The sequence below is a fragment of the Teleopsis dalmanni genome, chromosome 1 (genome assembly GCF_002237135.1).
Source record: "Teleopsis dalmanni isolate 2A chromosome 1, ASM223713v2, whole genome shotgun sequence".
NCBI lineage: Eukaryota > Metazoa > Arthropoda > Insecta > Diptera > Diopsidae > Teleopsis > Teleopsis dalmanni.
In genome coordinates this window covers 146356146-146377841 of record NC_051846.1, presented here as the reverse complement: position 1 = coordinate 146377841, position 21696 = coordinate 146356146, and the positions used below count along the sequence as shown (strand labels likewise).

The 21696-nt window shown below is 27.7% G+C and overlaps 1 protein-coding gene across 1 annotated transcript in view; it reads left to right on the top strand.

Moving 5' to 3' along the window:
* Positions 1–21696, top strand: part of LOC119669243 (protein folded gastrulation) — a 63606-nt gene that overhangs the window by 37409 nt on the left and 4501 nt on the right. The gene's annotated exons all lie outside the window — the stretch shown is intronic.

Sequence of the window (21696 nt, the reverse complement as noted above, 5' to 3'; positions counted from 1 at the left end):
TATATATATATAGTAAACAAGAATAAAAATTATAATATAAAAATTCGAACAAAAATATATAAAATTAAAAAAGAAATTAGATAACATAAAAAAGCATTAAAAATTAAATATCCTTAATTAATGTATTGTTAAAAGATATAAAAAGTTCACTACCATTATTTAAAATTATTATTATTATATATAGAATTAAATTTTATAGATTTTAAGATCTTATAGAAAAATAAAATTAAAATGAAATTAAAATTAATTTATAAGTTTTGCTTCAAAGCTAGATTTTGTATCTATTTATACTATTTATAAATTTAATAAATATTAAAATTAATTTAAAACATACGTAAGCAAAGGTATATAAAATAGATATAAAAAAAATAAACCATATATAATTAAAGCATTAAATAAAATACTCATAACTTAAATAATATTCTAATATTTTCTATGAAATTATACTAATTAAATATGCAAATATTGATATAAAAAACTTGAATCCATTCACATATGTATCGTGCGTATAGTTTACTATTATACACATGTAATTTTATTATTATGTAGATCAGTGGCTTAGTAAATTATTTATGTAGATTGCTTTGTCATGAATAGCTGAACTGAGATACACTGGAAATATGTGGGAGATCTTGTTACCTAAATTAGTTGCGTTCTAATAACACACTTTATAAGGTTTGCGGTTTAATTGGTTTAATAAATATAAGAACTCTAGAGTTCTGGAATTAAACTCAAGCTAACTAAATTATTGAAATCATAATTAAAGACAATAGAACCACAAAGTGATTTACCTCAACTTAATTTTAAAACTGCCTCTTTGGGTATAAAAAAGTAAATAATTTAAAAAAAATATTTCTAAATAAATTAAGAAAAAAATAACTACATAAATTATCAAACATTATGACTTGGTTTCCACATTTAATTTATATCTGTAAAACTTACCTTGAAATTCTCAACAAAACCTACGTACATGCACATACCTATATGTAGATACGTCCACAAATAATTTCAAAAAATGTATCTGTTTACATGTCATGATACAATTACTGTGGAAATCTGATATACCAAATATTGAAGTGAATGCAATCATTGCTGCTGCCGCTATTAGTTCATTTGTACGACGATATGTAAACAAATATACGAGTAAATTTATGTAGATACGTACAAATTTATTCAGCATTATTGCTCTTGCTATATTTGTTTCAGAAGTTATTTATAAGTGATATACGCTTGCAACTTAATTAAAGCAGTCAATGTCATTAACGGTTAAATAAGACTTGTCACAACAACAATAATAACAATAACATGAATAATAACAATAGCAATAATAAACACAATGTGCTAATGTTTAGATACATAATTAATGCAACATTGCATATAAACATGCCTACAGACATTTCAAGTCAACATGTGCACTCATAAAATTGGTTTATGGTTTATGGCTGCAGAACAGTTTGAATTATAAGCAAGAAAAAAAAATTAAATTCTAATATTCACACCTAATGTGGGAGTATTTTAAAGTATTATAATTTTTAAGATCCATATGAAGTTCTCTTGGCACTAATAACATTTACGATTCCAGTAGTGGTGCTATAGATGTCAACAAGTGTTTCTTTTATCGTCTGCACATAACCATTTGTATTCTAGACGAGAAATAGACTGGCTCTGACTTTGACTCAATGGCTGGCTGGCTGGCTGACTTAACAGAGCTGCTCCTTTCGCGTGCTTAGGAAATTTTGCCTACTACAGTTAAGATATTTTTTTATTATTTTAGGTATTACCTACTCGTATTTGTATGCAGATACTTTTGTTTGTGTGTTGCTGCGATATCAATTTTGAATTGGTGGCACTTCACTTTGATTACGCTGTTAAGTGAACATTAATTGTATATTGTTGGTGTTGTTGGTGTTGTTGGTATTGTTGGTGTTATTGTTGTTGTACTTATGGCGGCGCTTGATTGATGTGACGCCATTGTAAAGCCGTTAATGAGCGTTTAAGTACTTTTAATGTGTTTATATTTATCTATATCTCGAAATATTTAAGTGTATGAGTCTACTAATTTAACCCAAAGTTCATTTATAAATTCACTGAAACACTGAAATGCACAATCTCAATGTGATAAGAAAAATTTATGTGAAAATGAATACCTACATACATACCAGAGGCATTTATTATGTTTATCGTATTTGGGACATCGAGATAATTAATTACGTGAAATTCAAAGGACTTTGTGGAATTTATTGCATATTAAAATTAAAGTATTTTGCTTAAATAAAAGAATTTATGTTAAGTAATTTATTATAGTTAAAAAAGAAATGTGTTGATAATTTTTTTAAAAATGTACGAGTAAATTCTGTGAATATAGGCAATTATGTTAAATGTTGGGCATTAAATATTGGTAAATAATGTGAATGGGTATATGTTCTAGGAAAGATAAAAATGTTTAAAATGAATTTTAAATAATTGTCTTTTAAATATTATGCATTGGATATGAACATAAAACTACTTAAAATGAGTTTAATGTTAAAATTTATATTTTTGTTATGTGTCTTTTGAGTTTAAATTGAAACTTCATATACTCAAGTTAAATTTTCATAAGTTAATTTAAATTCATATTTACTTAAAAACAATTAAAATAACTACAATGTTTGATATATGTTATGTTATCAGAGAGCACTGATATTCAGATTTTATTCCACAATGGCATAGGGAATTAAGGAATATTCCTGGATCATACTCATTTCTACTTTCATTTAAACTAAAACTTCATACACTTAAGAAAAATTAACATAAGTTAATTTAAATTCATATTTGCTTAAAAACAATTAAGATAACTACATTGTTTGATGTATCAGAGAGCACTGAGATATTCCGATATTATTCTACAATGGGTTATGAAATAAAGGAACACACCTGGAGAACACGCATTTCTACTTTCTTTTAAATTGAAACTTTATATGCTCAGGTAGTATTCATAAGTTAATTTATCTTCATATTTGCTTTAAAGCAATTAAGAGAACTATAATGTTTGATATATCAGAGAGCACTGGTATTCAGATTTTATTCCACAATGGCATAGGAAATTAAGGAACAGTCCTGGATCATACTCATTTTTACTTTCATTTAAATTGAAACTTCATATACTTAAGTAGTAATCCTAAGTTAATTTATCTTCATATTTGCTTTAAAACAATTAAGAGAACTATAATGTTTGATATATCGGAATATCAGTTATTCCGACTTTATTCTACAATGGCTTAGAAAATAAAAAACATATCTGGAGCATACTCATTTCTACTTTCTTTAAATTGAAACTTCATATACTCAAGTAATATTCATAAGTTAATTTATCTTCATATTTGCTTCAAAACAATTAAGAGAACTATAATGTTTGATATATCAGAGAGCACTGGTATTCACATTTTATTCTACAATGGGTTATGAAATAAAGGAACACATCTGGAGCATATTCAAGTTCCCTTCTGGTTTGGCTGGAATAGTGAATGTGGGTTAGCATTCTGAGACAGAATTGCTATATGTTTGAAATATTGTTTACACTGATATGTCTGAAATATGGAACTTACTCTAAGAAAATTATACCTTTGATGTGTAAATTTTAATTATAATTTTAAATAAGTGACAGTTCTTTTATAAGGAGAGTAATTAAAAAAACTGAAAGTAATATATTATAGTTAATATTATGATAAAAAAGAATTTTTTGCAAATGAAAAGTAGTTAGTAGTTATTTATGTTGTGAGAGTGGATGTAGTATATCAAGTGTGGCGTGTGTTACCTTTTCACCTTGATCACGCTATGGGAGAAATGGTCCATCAAATACCATAAGATATTTTCAAAAATATTTCTGTTCTTTTAATATAAATTAACAAGTGTGAGGCTTTATGATGCTAATGTGAAGATTTGGTTAACTTGATAGTCCATAAAACCCCTTAAAAAATGGTTTAGAATTTTTGTTTTAGATTTGTAAACATTGCTTGAAGTTACAACTCCTTAAAAGGGCTTAAAAGTTAGTTTTACTAAAAAGGACTTAATAAAGTATTTTTAAATATTAATCATTTTCTCTAGACAGTGTATTGATTATTAGTTATTATAATACAAGGCAATGTATTGTTAGCAAGAACATTTTAAGTAGATTAAAGGAATGATTCATTTTATTGTTCTGCCTAAAATTTCCATATCTCATATTAAAATTCTGTACAGATTTACTATAAGGTTTTATCAAAACTATACTAAATCAAGTATAAAATGTATTTCCGTATTTGTTCGGAAAAACGCATTCATATATTAAACAAAATATATTTCAAAATATAAAAACCCAAAATTTAATTCAAGGACAATAATTTATTGACTTCGCTGCAATCTATAATAAAATGCGAACAATACGGATACGTAATTCAAAATGGATTTAGCCACGCCACGTACTACAAATAATACATAGTTAACCAAATCCGCACATAAAAAATGGACTCCCACTTTTTTAATAGTTAATAGTTAATTTAGTTAATAGTAACTAAATAAATAATTTAATGAAATTATGAAATAGAGTATCGTTGTTTGCATTAAAATTAAATAAAATAAAGCATATAATTTAATAACAATAAAATGTGGACAACAACAACCACAACACAATGTATCTCAAGCTCAGTTTGAATATTTCATAAAGCAAATTTCATTGAAAATTTCACGCAAAAAATTCGTTTGTTGTGAAAATTGTTTAAATACCAAAACAATTTCTAGTTTCATGTAAACACAAAAAAAAACACTAAAAATAAAAATACTAAAAGGTAAATAAAATTAATTTAATTTTATTAAAAAAGAGTGAGGAAACGCCAGCCCTGACGCATTGTATCTGTGGACTGTGGTCACTTCGCATTGCGCATAACAGACGATTTCAAAGAGTGTTGACATTTTACGAGTTTATCCAATACGAGTTTTGCTTAATTTTGGATTTTTTCTGCTCAAAATTTTATGGAAGTTCAATTCAGTTCAATTTGTGAATAGTCACTTCTGTTGCGATTTGATGGCGGCGTTGTAGGTAACGCTCGTATCGCAGTTAGTATTCACTTACTATCATGGCGATGTTGTTAATTTGGCGTCATATCCATTATTCCCTCATGTATTTCGCATTAAAATTTAAAGCACACCATTCCATTTGCGGGCTTCATGTGTGTCTGCTCTGTGTGTCCAACTCTACAACGATATATAGTAGTTATACCTAGATACGCAAGTATCTATGTATACTATGTATTATTTTATTTACAAGTGTTATTATGCAAAAATATATGCCATGCCATAAGTCATGTTTTTTTGTTTTTGTTTTTGTTTTTGCACTCATGCCATAGTTTCTCAGCTCAAGCTGCGTTTCGTGCTTTAGTATGCAACGACGAAAGATACAATTTGAACGTTTTACGGTGGGAACTTTGCTTATCGATTCAATTAAATTGAAAATGTCAAAGGCCTCCCAACGCATACTCAATTGCCAGCAAGTGAGTGTGAAAATAATTATTCAATGAATTGCAAATATTTTAAACAAATATCGGTTAATAGTAACGAAGTGGAGTGGAGCGGAGTGGCGTTTTATAATTCTTTGAAACATACATAGTGTAAAATGGTGTGGGTTAATGGATTGTGCAAAGTGTCACATTGTTGCATAAATCTGCTTTATATTAAACGCCTCTCATAAGCTAAAATATTCATATATGAAATTTATATCTTTTTAATAAGACCAAAAGGAGCTCTTTTGATATTAAACAAGTTTAGGAACAAAATTTGATCCCATCTCAAGTTTGATCCCATCAAAAAATACATAACGGATAGAACCCTGAAATTATTTTCGAAAACTGACAGGCTTGCCAATACCGCGTTATTGAATCTCAGAACGGTTACAGGCTCCTCGGGGAGAAATGCAGATCTGGTATCAATTACTGCTTAGTCTGATGAAGTGATAAGTTAGCTTAGTCTGATGAAGTCATAAACAATAATCCAGTCAAGGCGTAAAGATTGGTTATGAAGACATCTCGCAGTTAATAGACAGTAGAAGTGCTCAAATATATTGACTCAATAAGCCTCAACATAACAATAATATAAATTAAATGATTTATTTTTTTATATACTTAATATAATAGAAATTAGAAGTATCTAATAGAAATTTTAAATATATAAATTCGTATGTGTCATGAAATAAACTAAAGTTTAGTTAGAATCTAAAAATATTTTAACAAAAAAAAAATTATTCACATCGAAAAAGTCGCAACAGATTAATATAAATTAACTCTGAAACAGTCTCATCAAAAATGTTATACCAGGAAGAGGACAATAAAACCTTTCAAGACCTTTCATTAAAAAGTATTTTATGTAGTTGAATTGCTAAAAGTAGAATAAGCTAACCATCAGCTGGAAGCTGGAACTATAAAACTGAATGAAATCTATAGGTTTGATACACAATTGTCGAAGCTATCATATTACATTCTACTTTTAAGCATTTAACCATAAGTAGTATTCACCTCTTCGGAGCTTAGACTCTTTTACAATTAAATGAAAGCAACCATAACAGGTACAGAAGCAGGCCTATAAAATTTTTCTACAGATGCGATAAATTTAATAAAAAAAAGAAAATCAATAACTAATATAGACTCAATAACTTAATTCATCTCATTAAAGTAAAGTAAATAAATATAAAAAAGAGTACTTGGATGTATGTTCAAAAAAAGATGCTTTTCACATTGATAGTTTTGAAGATATCAACAAAGATGCAAATAACATATATATGTAAATATATTTCTAGAAGATATTAAATTAAATATTAAAAATGTAGTATATAAAATATTTTTAGCATTCTTCATTAACATCAAATCTGGAGGCAGGGATTTCTAGAAGCTCTATTTACTATAAACGATTTTTTTTAAATATCAGAATATAGCCTTGCAACTACTTAGTGTATTTATATTAAGAAATATACTTAACTAATGTATTGATATAATATAAATTAACTTAATATATATTAAGCGTAGTCATCTGAAAAAAATACTTAACATTAATGGTAAATAAGGTTCGAAAAGTAATGAACAACAACAACAAAAACTTCTCTTACTATTACTACTTTTCTATTAAGTAAAATAGAATTTAACTGACGTTTAATTGTAACCTTAAAAATACTGTTAAAAAATCTTAAAATAAAACGTTGAAAATCCCTATCGGCGGATTAATATGCACTACTCAAAGAGATGTCAGATCAATATGTACTACTCTAAGAGATGTCTATGATCTACTCCTCAACAAAAGTTTACTTGATATTACTGCATGGCAATTTATTAGAAAGAGTAATATATATACCATAGACTGTAAGTTCTATAAAAGGAAATCAATGGACTAATAAAATCATTGGGTTATCTTATCTGAAACGACTTGAATATTGTCCCACCAAAAATTTTATTAATGCATCAAATAAGAATATACCTATCATAACGAAAATCACTATATCATAAAGATATAGATATACATCTTTATAGATTACTAAAATAAATAATCAATATATAGATTAATGAAGATTACTAAGTATGCGTGATTGTAAGATGGCTTGTTTAAACGTTTTGTGGACGAACTTTATAGCTGTGAAAGAGACGTGTAAGGAATATCAATATTCGTCAATACAGTATTAAATATTTCTGCACCCACGGAGTTTCAATTCAAGAGAAGAAAAACAATTGAAAAAAATGAGTTCTGAGTCTTACCAGATAGGTCAGTAGGTAACTTGAAGTGTTGATTGGTCTTTTAGATTGTTTCAGTAATTGAAAAAAAATTGTATTCAAACAGTCATGATACATTTTTAACACATATACACACATAGATAAATATATATCTATATAGACTATAGAGTATGGGGGATATTCTTGTATAGGACTATGCTAATTAAAAACTAATTTTTAATTTTTTTTTTTTTGTATTCACATAAGCCCTTTCAAAAAATAGAAAAATGTAGTCCTACGATTTATTTTAAGATGTCCTTTAAGATGTCAAGTCTCTACATATGCCAATTCAATTTAGAACTATTTTTCTTTTTCTTTGTTCAGTCTTTCCAGTTACGGAATAAATGAGATCAGTTAATGGTGTGTACAATTATTCATGGAATTCCGATGAAAATGTAGCGTATATGATATATAAAAGAATACAAAACATAATGTAATAATTGGGTAATGGCCCAATCTTTTCATTGATGACCTTTTAATTTTTTCAAAAAAAGTCCCACCTCAACTTCATATTAACATAAATATAATTTATTAAATGATTCCTTTCAAATCAGTGTACCTAGAAATATAAAGGATTTGATATTTCAGGACATGAAAATGAAAAATACCTGTAGAAAAAGGCACACCTGCTCTTCTCACAATAAAAATTTTCACTTTCAATGATAGTCAGGACTCTAGATTAATTTCCTTGTGACTGCATAATTGAGGTTCATCTATTTTTTTCAAATGCATCTGCATTGTGCGTGAGCAGGTCACGCGCCTTTCTAAATCAATTTTGTAGTACAAAAAAAAAAAAAAAATTGAGACAAATATTTTATAGTTTTTCCTTTTTTTTGTTTTATTGCAACATTATGGTTGTTAGAAAAAAAATATCTCAAATTTTCGTGTGCTTCTCTGTGGAAGTGCAATCTGGCACAAACTTAGACCAGACATTGAATCAATTAATCATTGAGAGATACATAAAAGAAATGTGACAGATCATGAAATTGAAAAATGGCAAGGGAAAATCGACATTAAGCATTAAATCGAAAAAACTATTTTGACCCAAATTCACAGACATACTGAGTACGGCGCAGACTGTTGCATATCTACACTGACCTACACAAACGTAGAAAAGATAACATAGACAAATTGAACTCAAAATTCAATATCTTTTGTTTCGTTATCAGCTGTGGAGGAGAGATGAAATTTATCTGCGCTCAACACTTTTGCACTACATACAGAAGTATTTATTTATCTTTTTCTTAATACACTGATGAGAGATTATGTATCTCTCTACAAACACAATTGCATATTTGTTTGGTTTTATGACTTTGATATCCTTGTGTAATCCTGTCCCGTACCGCACTGTTGCCTTATTCAAATCCTGTTGCCACACTCTCCTGCCTATTGGCCCGTTTTCGGCTTTGTTGTGCTCGACGAGCTGCTAAATTTGGCGGCAAACAAATCTTTGCAGTTTGCAACTGTTTTTATCTGATAACGCAGTGGCCGTACTTGTATCTGTATCTGTATCTGTGTATCTGTATCTGCGGCACCTCCACATCCATTAAGAACACTTCATGCACTCGTTTCCACTTGTTTTGCTTTCCCTATTGCACGTTTCTTGTTTCAATCTTTTTTCTAATGTTTTTCAAATTTCTGTATTATTTTTGTTTTGGTTTCAGTACAAGTAGTATTTTGAGGTTTTTTTTAGTTTTATTTGTTGTTGCTTATTTCAACTACAATGAGTTTTGTATAGTTGCGTAAGTTTATCTTCAAATTTCAAATTTTTTTTATTTTTTTTTGTTTTTTGTGAATTTGGTTTCCTTCTTATTTTGAATTTGATTTAACAAATTGTTAGAATTTGGTTTCAGTCTGTTTTCAGTTTTCAAATATCAAAGTCGTAAACAAAAATTGGTGGCGCGTCAAAACTTTTTTTAATTAAAGAATTTTTCTGAAATACGTAAAAATAAAAAGCAAAAAAACTAATTGAAATTTAGAAAAAGTGACAAGTTCTTAATTTTACGAAATAATTTAGACACTTCCAAATCGTTTAGTGTTTTTTTCTCATTTAAACGAAATACTAAATTTTAAGCATTTAAGATATTTGCTTAAAAATTTTGAAAAATTGGAAAAATTTTAAAAAATATTTTACAAAGTTTTATTTATTTCTTTAAAGTGGAAATATACAAAATAATTTTTTATTTTAAATATTCCGAGTAAAAAAAAATAAATTAAAAATAAAACCAAATAACAACAAGTTTCCATTTAAAATAATACAAAAAAAAAAAAACCAAAAATAAATATATAAATATAAATACACTTATGGGAATATTTATATATAAAGTAAGTAAGACAATTTTTATTTAGTTTAATAAATTGAAAATTTATAGAAAATAAAATAAAATAAAATAAATTGTTACCATAAAAAAGTAAATAAATAAATATGGAAATCATAATGATAACAATGAAGCAGTTAATATTACAATTAAAAATTTTAATAAACAATATTATTAAAATTAATAAAATGGAAATAAATTGAAAAGAAAATTATTATGATATAGAAAAAAGAGTTATATTAAGAAATACAACTCTTTTTTAAATCGAAAATTTTTTTTTTTTAATCCAGTGAGTTCTTCAGCTGACCATACAACTTCTTCCAATACTTAGTAGTATTAGTTAGCTTTCTATAAGTCCATACATTTTTATTTAAATAAATAAAATTTTATTATCACAAATTAATAATATGTTATGCTTATATATCATATAACTGATCAGTTTAAAAACACATAAATGGACCTTGTACAAGACGGCAAGTTCCAAAATATTTATATCACATTACTTCTAGTATTTATATATCCAAGAATACGTATGATACACTCTGTTTTCTTTAAAAATTGTGACTAGACTCAATAAATCCGGTCATCAATTAATTAATTATTAATTAATCTAGAACTATGGAAATAAATAATTTGAATAGATCTAAAATTGGCAATATTATATTCTTATAACCCAGTCATTGCTTAATTGGCCGGATTCCAAGAGACAAGGTTACAGTTTATGATCTTTGTGGCCTCTGTCAAAAAGAAGAAGAATTACTGATTTACCTGGTATATTTTTGTACGTGGTCATTGCGTTATAAAACTAGAAAAATAATCAATTTATGTAAGACCAATATCAGCAATATTATATCGTTTGATTAGTAATGAACATGCATATATGTACTTCTGGATTTTTATGTGATCATTTTTGTGACTTCTGTTAAGAAAAAAAAAATTATTAATCTCATATTTATTGGACAGAAGTCTAGCTTTTGCAAGGAGCATTACTACAATTCTTTAAACATTTTTGTCTAGGTACCTCGAAAAACTAATAGAAAGTGATATTGGATACTGGCAACCTTACTAAATTGTTAAAATAACTAGTTAAAATTATGCTCTATAATTAAAAATAATTAAATAAATCACTTGTATCATAAAAACCTTTCAGAAAACTAAATAATTAGATGGGGGCCTTGTTGAAATATGTATCCTTGGAGTATTGTACCGGAGTGGCCCTATGCCTCACTACAGGAAAAGGACAATAAAAATAAAAAATTGTATTAGACTCACTGACGGTCTATGTGAATTATGTGACAATTTTGCCTTTGAACAAAACCTTATCCCAATAGTTTATTTTTAATTAAGATAATTTAAAAAATAATTCCTAAATTCCTAACAATTCCTAAATTTTAGAATATATGTTAGGTTAGGTTAGGTTAGGTTAGGTTAGGTTAGGTTAGGTTAGGTTACTGGGGCCGTTCGAAGACTCACCTAGACATGATGTCCATTATGATACCCTTAAGAATTTGACACCTGTCACTATACCCATTTAGTAGTGGCCACAAAGCCATTGATACGAGCTATGGAAATAGAATCCAGCTCTCTCAACGAATTGAAAAAATGCGACCCTAAGTAGGAGAGTCTTTGTCTAGCAAAAGCAGGACGCTGTTACAGAAGGTATATTGGTAATTCCTCTTCATCATCCTCCATGCATCAATATTCAATATATATCTCAATATTTGCTGTTTGGTTTAAAGTTATGTCAAATGATGTTGGGAATTTTCACCAAATTTTTCTTTATTCAATATTTTTTTTTTATTTAATATATCAATTAAAAAAATAATTGTTGCTTTAGAAAATAATTCAAAGGATTATTCTGTTTTAAATCCAATAAAAAAGAAATTTGTTTAATAATATAATTTAGTCAAATGAACTGAACTCTTAATTAAAATTTTGTTATGCAAGTCACAATTCTAGAAATATTTTTTGTATAAACGAAAAAGAAAATTTATTGTTTATTGTACAAAACTTATAAAATATTTATATAACTTTTGAAATATAATACCCTTAAATGATTTATTTAAAAAGTAGCAAATATCGTTACTGCAAAAAATTATTTATAAATATTTGTCAAAATAGAGTTATGCTGAGTTACAAAAGAAAAAGTTACTGGTAATTTCAAAATATTTTACAAAAAAAAAAACAAATAATAAAAAAATAATAAAAAGGAAACATAAAAGTTTATATATCAAATAGAGGGAAAAAATTTCTTTCATAATACAAAAATGCATAAATCCTTCAATTTTTGAAATTTTACATTGCAGTGATGCACATTTTTATTTTGATTTTTATTTTTATTTTTCAATAAAACAATTTCATTTTCAATTTTTCATGTTTATTTAATTGCACTCAGTTTTGTATCTACAGAATGTAAAAATATTGTTTAATGCAACCAGGCAATTCACTAAAACCTATAAACTTTAAATATTTCAGATACCGAAACCGAAAGAAATTTGATTTGTTTATAAATTCGGCACGCGTTTCTGTTGTTGTTGTTTTCATTTATCTCTCAATGTGGTTTTTTTTTACTTTAATTTAATTTCTTGTTGCAATAAAAATTTCGTTATTATTTCTGTTAACAAAAAAAAAAAAAAATTTGTAATGAAATTGTGTTGAAATTGGATTGCATGTGCAGTTTTCAGATGCCAGAAATGCAATGCTGCACCGCTGCACCGTTGCACTGGCTGCACTGCCGCCGCCTTAATTATGCGCAAAATGCTATCAAACGCGCAATACAAAAATTTCAAATAAATTTCAATATTATTTTATTTAATATTTTCTCATGTATACGAAGTATTTAGCAACTGCAGATTAGTTACTGAACTCGCGCTAAGCACATATTTAAATATATAATTTATTTTTTAAATGAAATTATTTTTTTCTTTTTTTTCAAAGAATTTTTCTTATTGCTTACTTGAGGCCCGGTAAAGTCTGTCGGTTTGATGTTTTGATTGTTGAAATCATGCTGAGAACCCGGCGTGCGTCTATCAACCGCAAAACGCCGATTGGAATCTGAAGTTTAAAAGTTTTGTTTTGATTTTACAAGATTGCATAAATTCTATTTTTTTTTCTTTGGATCATTTGTGTTCTGAAAATACCAATCTTTCACATATTGTGAAAAGTTTTGGCATGAACGCAGCACAAGTCACGTAGTTCAGACTAAATAAAAACTCAAAAATATTAACAATATTTATTTCTCTTATATTTCGATGGGAAGTATAAACGGAGAAGTTTTCTAAATGCATTTCTATAAGAAATCGATAAATATTAATTTTATAAAAAAGTTAATGTTGAACCCACACAAAAGAAGAAGGAAAAAATATTATAATGAAAGAAAGAAAATAAAACTTTAAATAAAAGTTATTATCTTAAATAGTGGGACATAGCCCGCATGACTATAGACTGGAATCTGTAGGGAAGCCGACGTAGAGGACAGTTGGCTTATATTTGGCACAGGCAATTTGGGCTCAAAGCTACTAGTACTGACAAAACCTAGGGACAAGTGAAGGCAGTTGCATCCAATAGAAAGGAATGAAAGAATCTAATTGTGGTCCTTTAATACTCATAGGATCTACGGGAACTAATATACAGTGGGTGGTCACAATTTTGGCACTGATTAGAAAGGTGTTATTATTATGTTGCAGCTGTTTTGAGCTAGTGCACTTAAGCACTTATACTATTTTTCAACTCGAGGTTTCTTCAAAACCCCTCTCCAAAACACCTTGACTAGATTATTGTTTCTCACTTCATCAGACTAAACAATAATTGACCTCAGATCTGCATACCTCCACGAGGAGCCTGTGACCATTCTGAAATTTGATAACGCGGTGTTTGTAAGTCTGTCAGATTTCGCAAACAATTTCATATATTTAGAAAACAAGGTTTTGACAAAGGATCTACGGGAACTAATATATAGTGGGTAGTTAAAATTTTGATACTAATTAGAAGGGATAAATAACATGTATTTTAGTAGACAAGCTTTTGATGAAATGTTGAGTTCAGCTAGAAAATAATAATTCAAACAATATATGACACATCTACCTAGATACACACTCAAACTTTAGTACAAACCGATATATAAAAAAATTAAGATTTTTCATTAATTGATTTATTTTAAATATAAACAAACTCTCATTAAATATCATTGTCTAATTTACTACTTTGAAAATAATAAGAAATTTATACATATATATTTAAATATACAAACTATTTAAAAATTTATTTTAATTTAAACCAGTTATTATAATTTTCAATTCTATTTTTATTACTACAAAAAACATTATAACAGCATTCTTAATCACTCTAATCAATTATACCAACCAATTAAAGTAAAAAGAATAATTATAAGTAATTAAAAAAAATTATTAATACTAATAGATTTTAGTCTTATATAAAAATAACTTGTAAGCTTTAGCTTTACGAAGCCAATTAGGTTCGCAGTGATTGCGAAATAAATTGAAGTCATTTAAAGACAAAAGAAAGGTCTTTAAAGACAATATTATATACGGTGACAGTGTTAACACAAAATAAATATAAAATTTAGTTAAATATTTCAGATGTTAAGTATTCTGTTCTAAATGATATCACACCAAGACAAGGCGATTCCAGATTTCTACAAGGCGCTATACACTAATTGCTGATATAGCTCTCTACTCGAAATGTCATGATATATGTTACGTTTAGACTATTGTACTTAACTCGACATATATGCAGCAATATATGCCATTTAAAAAAAAAAGACCCTAACGAGATCTATAATAAAGGTTCTATAATAATAAGGTTCTATAAGTCTAATTATAAATATAGTGAAAAGTTGAAATCTTTTCATATTTTCATAAACTTTTCATATTGATGCAATTCTTACATCAATTATTAAAGCGATGAGTGCACCCAAAATATTCTGTTTAAAAACCCTATGTCTCCAGATGTAAGTCATTATATTCCGATTATGTGTTGTGGTGAAGAGAAATCTGCTCAAAAGAACTGTGTTTATCGTAAGCCACTGTGAAATTAGTATGCCCGGTCTGATACCGCACCTAATAAGCCATTTTAAGACAAAGTGAAGGTCTCCTTAAACAACTAATGATCGCCATTAAATGTTTTCCATTATTAACTGTTTGGGTAATACGAAAGATATAAACACGAAAGATACAAAACCATTCAAAACATTTAATAAAGCTTACAATTTTCTTTATTGAGATGACCAGTATCTGATTGAGATGCTTTAGAAAGGTGGTTACTAGCTTGTGTAATCTAAATCACGCAAATGATTTATAGGAACAAAACATTTATAAACCATCTGGTTTAATATCAATACAAATCTCTTGTAGGGAAGGCTCAATCACACAGCATGGTTTCCAAATCGACAGTGACACGGCAGCACATACGTTATGCCCGTATCTAAACAGAGCAGCTAAATAAGATTGCTATATTTTTTTATATAAATTGATGTGTGATATGGAATATTTCGAAAATGTTACAACTATTTACTAATTAAATTTTCTTATAATATATTTTAATTATTTTGACATTATATAATCATTTTCTAGAACAGAAACCCATTTTTGTCAATTATATTATATAGAGCTTACATGATATGGTCAAGTAGTTGTGTTTATATTAAAAATTAATTTACAAAATTTTATTCGGATAATTCTATTAGATTTATATATCCTGAATTGCGATTTGAACTGATATTTATTATATACAAATAGTTTATGATCTCGAACATTTCTTTCTTCATCATGTTACAAACACCATCACTCACTTATAATACCCTTATTCATGTTAGTGTGAAGGGTATTAATATAAACAAACCAAATTATCAGAAATAAACAAAACAATACGGCTCTTGTTTATAATAATTTTATTTGTTTTTTTTTTATTTTAAATAATTAACCTTCAGATTTATTTTGTTTAATCTTCGTAATTAAGAGCTAATCTGTCTACCTCCTGCCTCCTTTAAATATTTTTAATTTGAAGAGTGTTCGTTTATGGAAAATATGGTAATTATTTTTTATTGCGAAATATGGAAATAAAAGATTTCCTTTGTTTTCGATTTCTTTAAGTTGAGTAAAGAAAAATATTCATTTTATTTACTAAAAAATCCGTTAATGAGAAGATTTCATTAGATTGTATCTTCTGTTCAATTTCGTTCCATAAATATTTTCCATCACTCAGTCGAGTCACTCAGTTAAATGTTAAATATATTAAATTTCTACGCAACCAAAAATTGAAATAAATTTTTACTTTATTTGGATTTGTAATTTTTGAATATTAAAAGTATTCTGATTTTTTATTAAATCGTATTTTCAGTCAAGGTCAGCTCTGTAAACTATTCGGAATATTTAATTTAGATCAACATTTTTATTTGATTTGATTTAAAAAATTAAATTTTAAGAACGTTTTTTGCTCACACAATTAGCATTTATGCTTCATGCTTTAGTTCGAAATTAATTGTAAGTTTTTTTTTTCTGCGATTCTTAGTTGTTAATTAACATAAATTTAATTTACAAAATTTTAAAATTTAACATTTTTACGATTTTCTTGATAAGTTTTGAGGTTTTTTGAAGTTCATCGTACGAATTCAGTGACTTTGACTGATTGTACCACAAATGAAATATTCTGCATTTGCGGTTTAATCTGGTTTTGTTGTTCTGAGTTTCCATTCTGAATTTTATTTAATCTAAGAGAATTTAATTTAATAATAGCGTTTAATTTTTAATTAAAAAGTGTTAATATTATACTGAATAACCAAGCAATAATTATAGTTTAGACTTAGATCTCTATCTAAACATGTATATTGAAATCTTATATAAATGTTATCTGCTTAAGCGATTTGTAGAGAGAGAGAGAGACAGACACAGAGAGAAAGAGAGAGAGAGAGATAGAGACAATGAGAGAGAGTGTGTGTGTTATGTTAATAAGCTTTCATTATCCTATTATTCCTGCAAGATTTTTGAGGTATTCCATATTTCTAAGGTATGAAATAAAAACTAATCTCTTTGAATCATCAAAGCATTTATATATTGAATTCTTTAACTTCTTGATGGAGCATAGAGCCACATCGAAGCATTTAAAGTTATTCATATTCATTCGATTTTGAAAAGGATTTGGTCGCTTTATTATAGCAATCGAACACCAGACGTTAGGGAATCAGCTTATCCTAAGAATCTTTTCTAATGAGGGTTTTTGACATCTATTACTAAATGAGTATGTAAGTAAAGTATGTATCGTAGTATAAATTGATATAAAAAACGGACTAATTGATCAAATTTTAAATGAACACTGCTTTATATAGCTTTATATAGCTTTTCGGCTATATTCTATAGTTGTTTTCAAGATGATAACTATAGAATACTATATTCTAGACTATTCTACATTTATATTCTATACTATATATATCTATACTATACTATATATTCTATAGTCGAAACATGGGTGTAAATAAGAAAAAGGAATTAGTGTTGAAAACTAATTTTAATTGTGGATCATTTGAAAAATTAAATTATTAAGAATAACAGCCTAATTCATAAATAATTATAGAAGGTTTATAAAACTGTTTATTAAAAATGTTATTCATAAATGTTATTTAACAGTGTTATAATGCATTATAAGAATTTTTTATGAATTTGACTGTAAGTACTGAAAAATTACGAAAAATGTGCTTTGATATAGCACGTATATGCTTTTTTACAGGATTTAACTATTTTAATGAATGTATGAAAAGCATTGAGCCTTAGTGTTACTTTTATATTATTCCCAAATATTATATTACCTAGAAAATTAGTATCTACCTCTACCATATTTTTTTGTACAAAAAATACAAAATTGAAGTAAGTTAATATTTCTCTAATCAATTATAAGTAACACATAAAATCAAATTAAACTGCTGCCCTCAAGTAATTCCAAAAAAAAATATCCTCGACTTCATATTTTTTGCAGTTTTTATCTATTTTAAATGTGAAATTCTAAAATTGTGATATGTTGCCGATGAGATAATTAATGTAATGACATGTATCTGACATTTTACTGACATATAATTGAAAATAAAAAAAACTTCGTTTAGAAAACAGAAGGAAAGTTCGCACCTCATCGTAAATTGCAAATTCGTGTTATTTCAATTTTAATTTTCGAAATTACTAATGTCAATTTAATAGATAAAATTTATGATTGAATGACGGCACAAAAGTGATAATGCCTAAAAACGCACGCCGTTCCGACTGAATGTATCTGACAAAAATATTTGTCAACGAAAAACATTCAATTTAACAATTCTTTCGGCTCTTCAATGGTCTTTTTTTTTTTTTGATTATTTTAAGCGGATACGAGAAAATAATTTTCATTTTTATAAAATGAAATAAATTGCACAAAATGCAAATTTTAAAAATACATTTTTATGCATTTTATATAAATTAATTCTTTTTTCTTATATGTGGCGTGAGGGGTTGTCAACAACATAAAAATTATTTAAGAAAAAACCGTGGAAACAGACACGAATTAACAATGGACAAATGAGAGTTTTAAGCAGAAATAATTAAAATTAAGTGAAGCAAAAGCACTTTTATCTTTTATACTTTAAGTGTGTGATGTATGTAATGTATGTACATATTTACAAACAAACCGCTATGTTGTGTTCTTAACCTTTTAAGCTCAGCTTACATAAATTTTAAAATTTATTTTTTTCTTCTTACTTTTTGATATTTTTTGCCCGCATCTGAAACTGTCTTTTTCGGCTTGGATGTTTTTGAAGCATTACATGAAGTTCAATCTCCACAAACATACAGACACATATTTACATATATACCACTGTCGACATTTGTTAAAATACCGCGCATTTATTCTTAGAACTGCAACTATGTTAACTATTTTAATCAAAATTACAGCTGCCCATTGTTACGGCCTTTATGTAACTGACATTAATACAGGTAGATGGATAGATGGATGTTCACACTAATATATAATACAATACTGTACACAACATTCGTATCTATAAAAAAGGTATTGTCTTTATTGTTGTGTATGCAGAATAAGCTTAAAAAAATAAGTTGAAAAAATATATAAACAATTGTGTTTATTTTTATACAAGTGTTGCTGATGACAACGGTGATGGCGATGATGATGATGATGATGATGATGATGATGATGATGATGATGATGGTGATGATATTACAATTATATACTCAACAATGAAACTGGAATTCTAGATACCCACTTGTTAATCCCGTATATTCCGCATAAATACAGACATCATACACAAGTGCACAAGCATAAATGCCGGCTGACATTTCAGTCAAGAGAACGACAGATACAAATTATGGCCAAACAAAAGTTGTTAAGCAAATAACAAGCTTACAATATCAGTAAATAGTATCTACACCCGTGAAGAGCCAAACAAGACATCAACTACCAGCATTGAAATTAAAATTAAAAACAATAACAACACAGGCGACAATAACAGCAACAGCAACAAAAACAGCAACAGCAACAATAACAAACTCAAATAATTTTTGTTTTTTTTTTTTGTGTAATTTAAATCACAAAATAAAGCAACAAATCGAAGAGTATCTTTTTGTTCTGAATTTGCTTTGGAATTCCATATCAACGGTGTAGATAAGGACCTTTCGCTTTTCTATGCTGTAAATTGATGCGTAACTTTGTTTACACACTTCTGCCCTCCTTCAAGTTCAAGTACGTGAAATTGTACTTATTTCGCATGTCCCAGCTTAATGTTGTTACCACTGATGACAACTTCACGGCACAGGGTCACACTACAATCTTGTGTAGGGTTGTTTAAATCTCAATATTTATAGATTAAGAAAACTATTAGATTAAGAAAACCTGGAAAAATCTAGTAAAATAACATCGTTCTTGCAGAGATGAGAGGAAAGCCGCATACCAAGGGAAGTGCCTAGCGCTGATGCACAAGCGAAAGAAACAACTAGAAGAGTATTAAGTGGAACATAGGGATTCAAGAGTAAGAAAGATAGACCATATACTGTCTTTCATTACAGAAATTGGACTAGGAAAAACACACTAATCCAACAAAGGACCGCAATAGATCTGCTAGGTCGCAGTGTACTATCTTTCGTTCTTATAATACTAGTTCTTAAAATAAGCAGACTGTCAGGTGAATGCCGACAGTATTTGGTATTATTAATATTTGTTGGGTTCGAATATTGTTCACGATACTGCAGTTGTTAATAATCTATCTTCCAACTGTTCAAAAATGGAACTAATACGAAAAATGTTGAATATCATATCTGATTTAATGAATTCCCAATATTTGTAATGAGAGTGTCGACTCCTTATATAAATTTGGTACACCCAGACAAGCAGCAACTATGATGATGTTTAGCAGTTACATTTCGCTTATGTTGAACAATACTTTTTTCTCCGTAATGTATTTAGAATGTGCATTAAATTATTTGAAATATTTAATTATTATTCAAACATCAATTGAATCATATAAATCCAACTGCAAATATATACTTTATATTGGTTTGCACACTTTAAACTACGAAATATATAAACCAAACGCAATATCTAGCAAATCTCAGAGAAAATTAACTAGTGTACCATCTATTCCATCTACTCAGTATATTAGTACTCATTATATTAGTACTCAGTATATTAATACTCAGTACACATTTTTAATATGTGATGCTAACTATGATGATATTAAATCCCGTAGACCGTCACGTCAAATATTGACCAGCATTGTGCACGTAACTATTCCACAATTAGATGAACTAACTCAGAGATCCACACTTCATTGAACACCAGGTGTCACTCACCAATTGAATTAGCAATAGACTCTAATAAAATAAGCTTCTTAGTAATTGTAAAATCACTTGATCTACAATATGAAATACACGATAGAAAGCCAATGCAACTGATAGTTGATCAAATATAGAAGTACGTTTTAAGTCAGACCAGTATTACTTATAATCTGGCTAAACTATATATTCATAAGGTGCCATAATGAATGGACAATTGAATATCAAATCATGCCTACAATGCGTGATTGGATAAGAATTGAATATTATCCATGATTGGATCATAATTGGATAATACTCATAATTGAATAATATCCATGATTGGATTATATTAACGATTGTATAATATCCATGATTGGATAATATCTAAGATTGCAACGTAATTAGATAATATCCATGCTTGGATCATTATTGGATAATATCCATGATTGGATAATAGGCATACGTTTTAATTAGACGAGTATTTTAGGAGATCTGGTTAAGAACCAAATCTTCGTTAGGTGTTATAACAAATGGAAAACTAAAAATCCAATAACTCGTAATCTTCAATTAGGTAACGTTGTTTCTTTTGTCTAAACTAAAAATGAGTTTTAAAAAATTGCTTAGAAGGCTCGGCAGGAATTTGATAAGAATCAAACTTATAAATACTTAGTTGAGTTTTATTTTAGTGCTACTTTTCTTAATACTAATCAAAGAAGACAATAAACAGTAATCTCTATACTCAAATGGTTAGTAACCCTGAGCATTGTCCGATAAAAGTACTTAGTCTAATGTGGGAGATATGAGGGATATGCT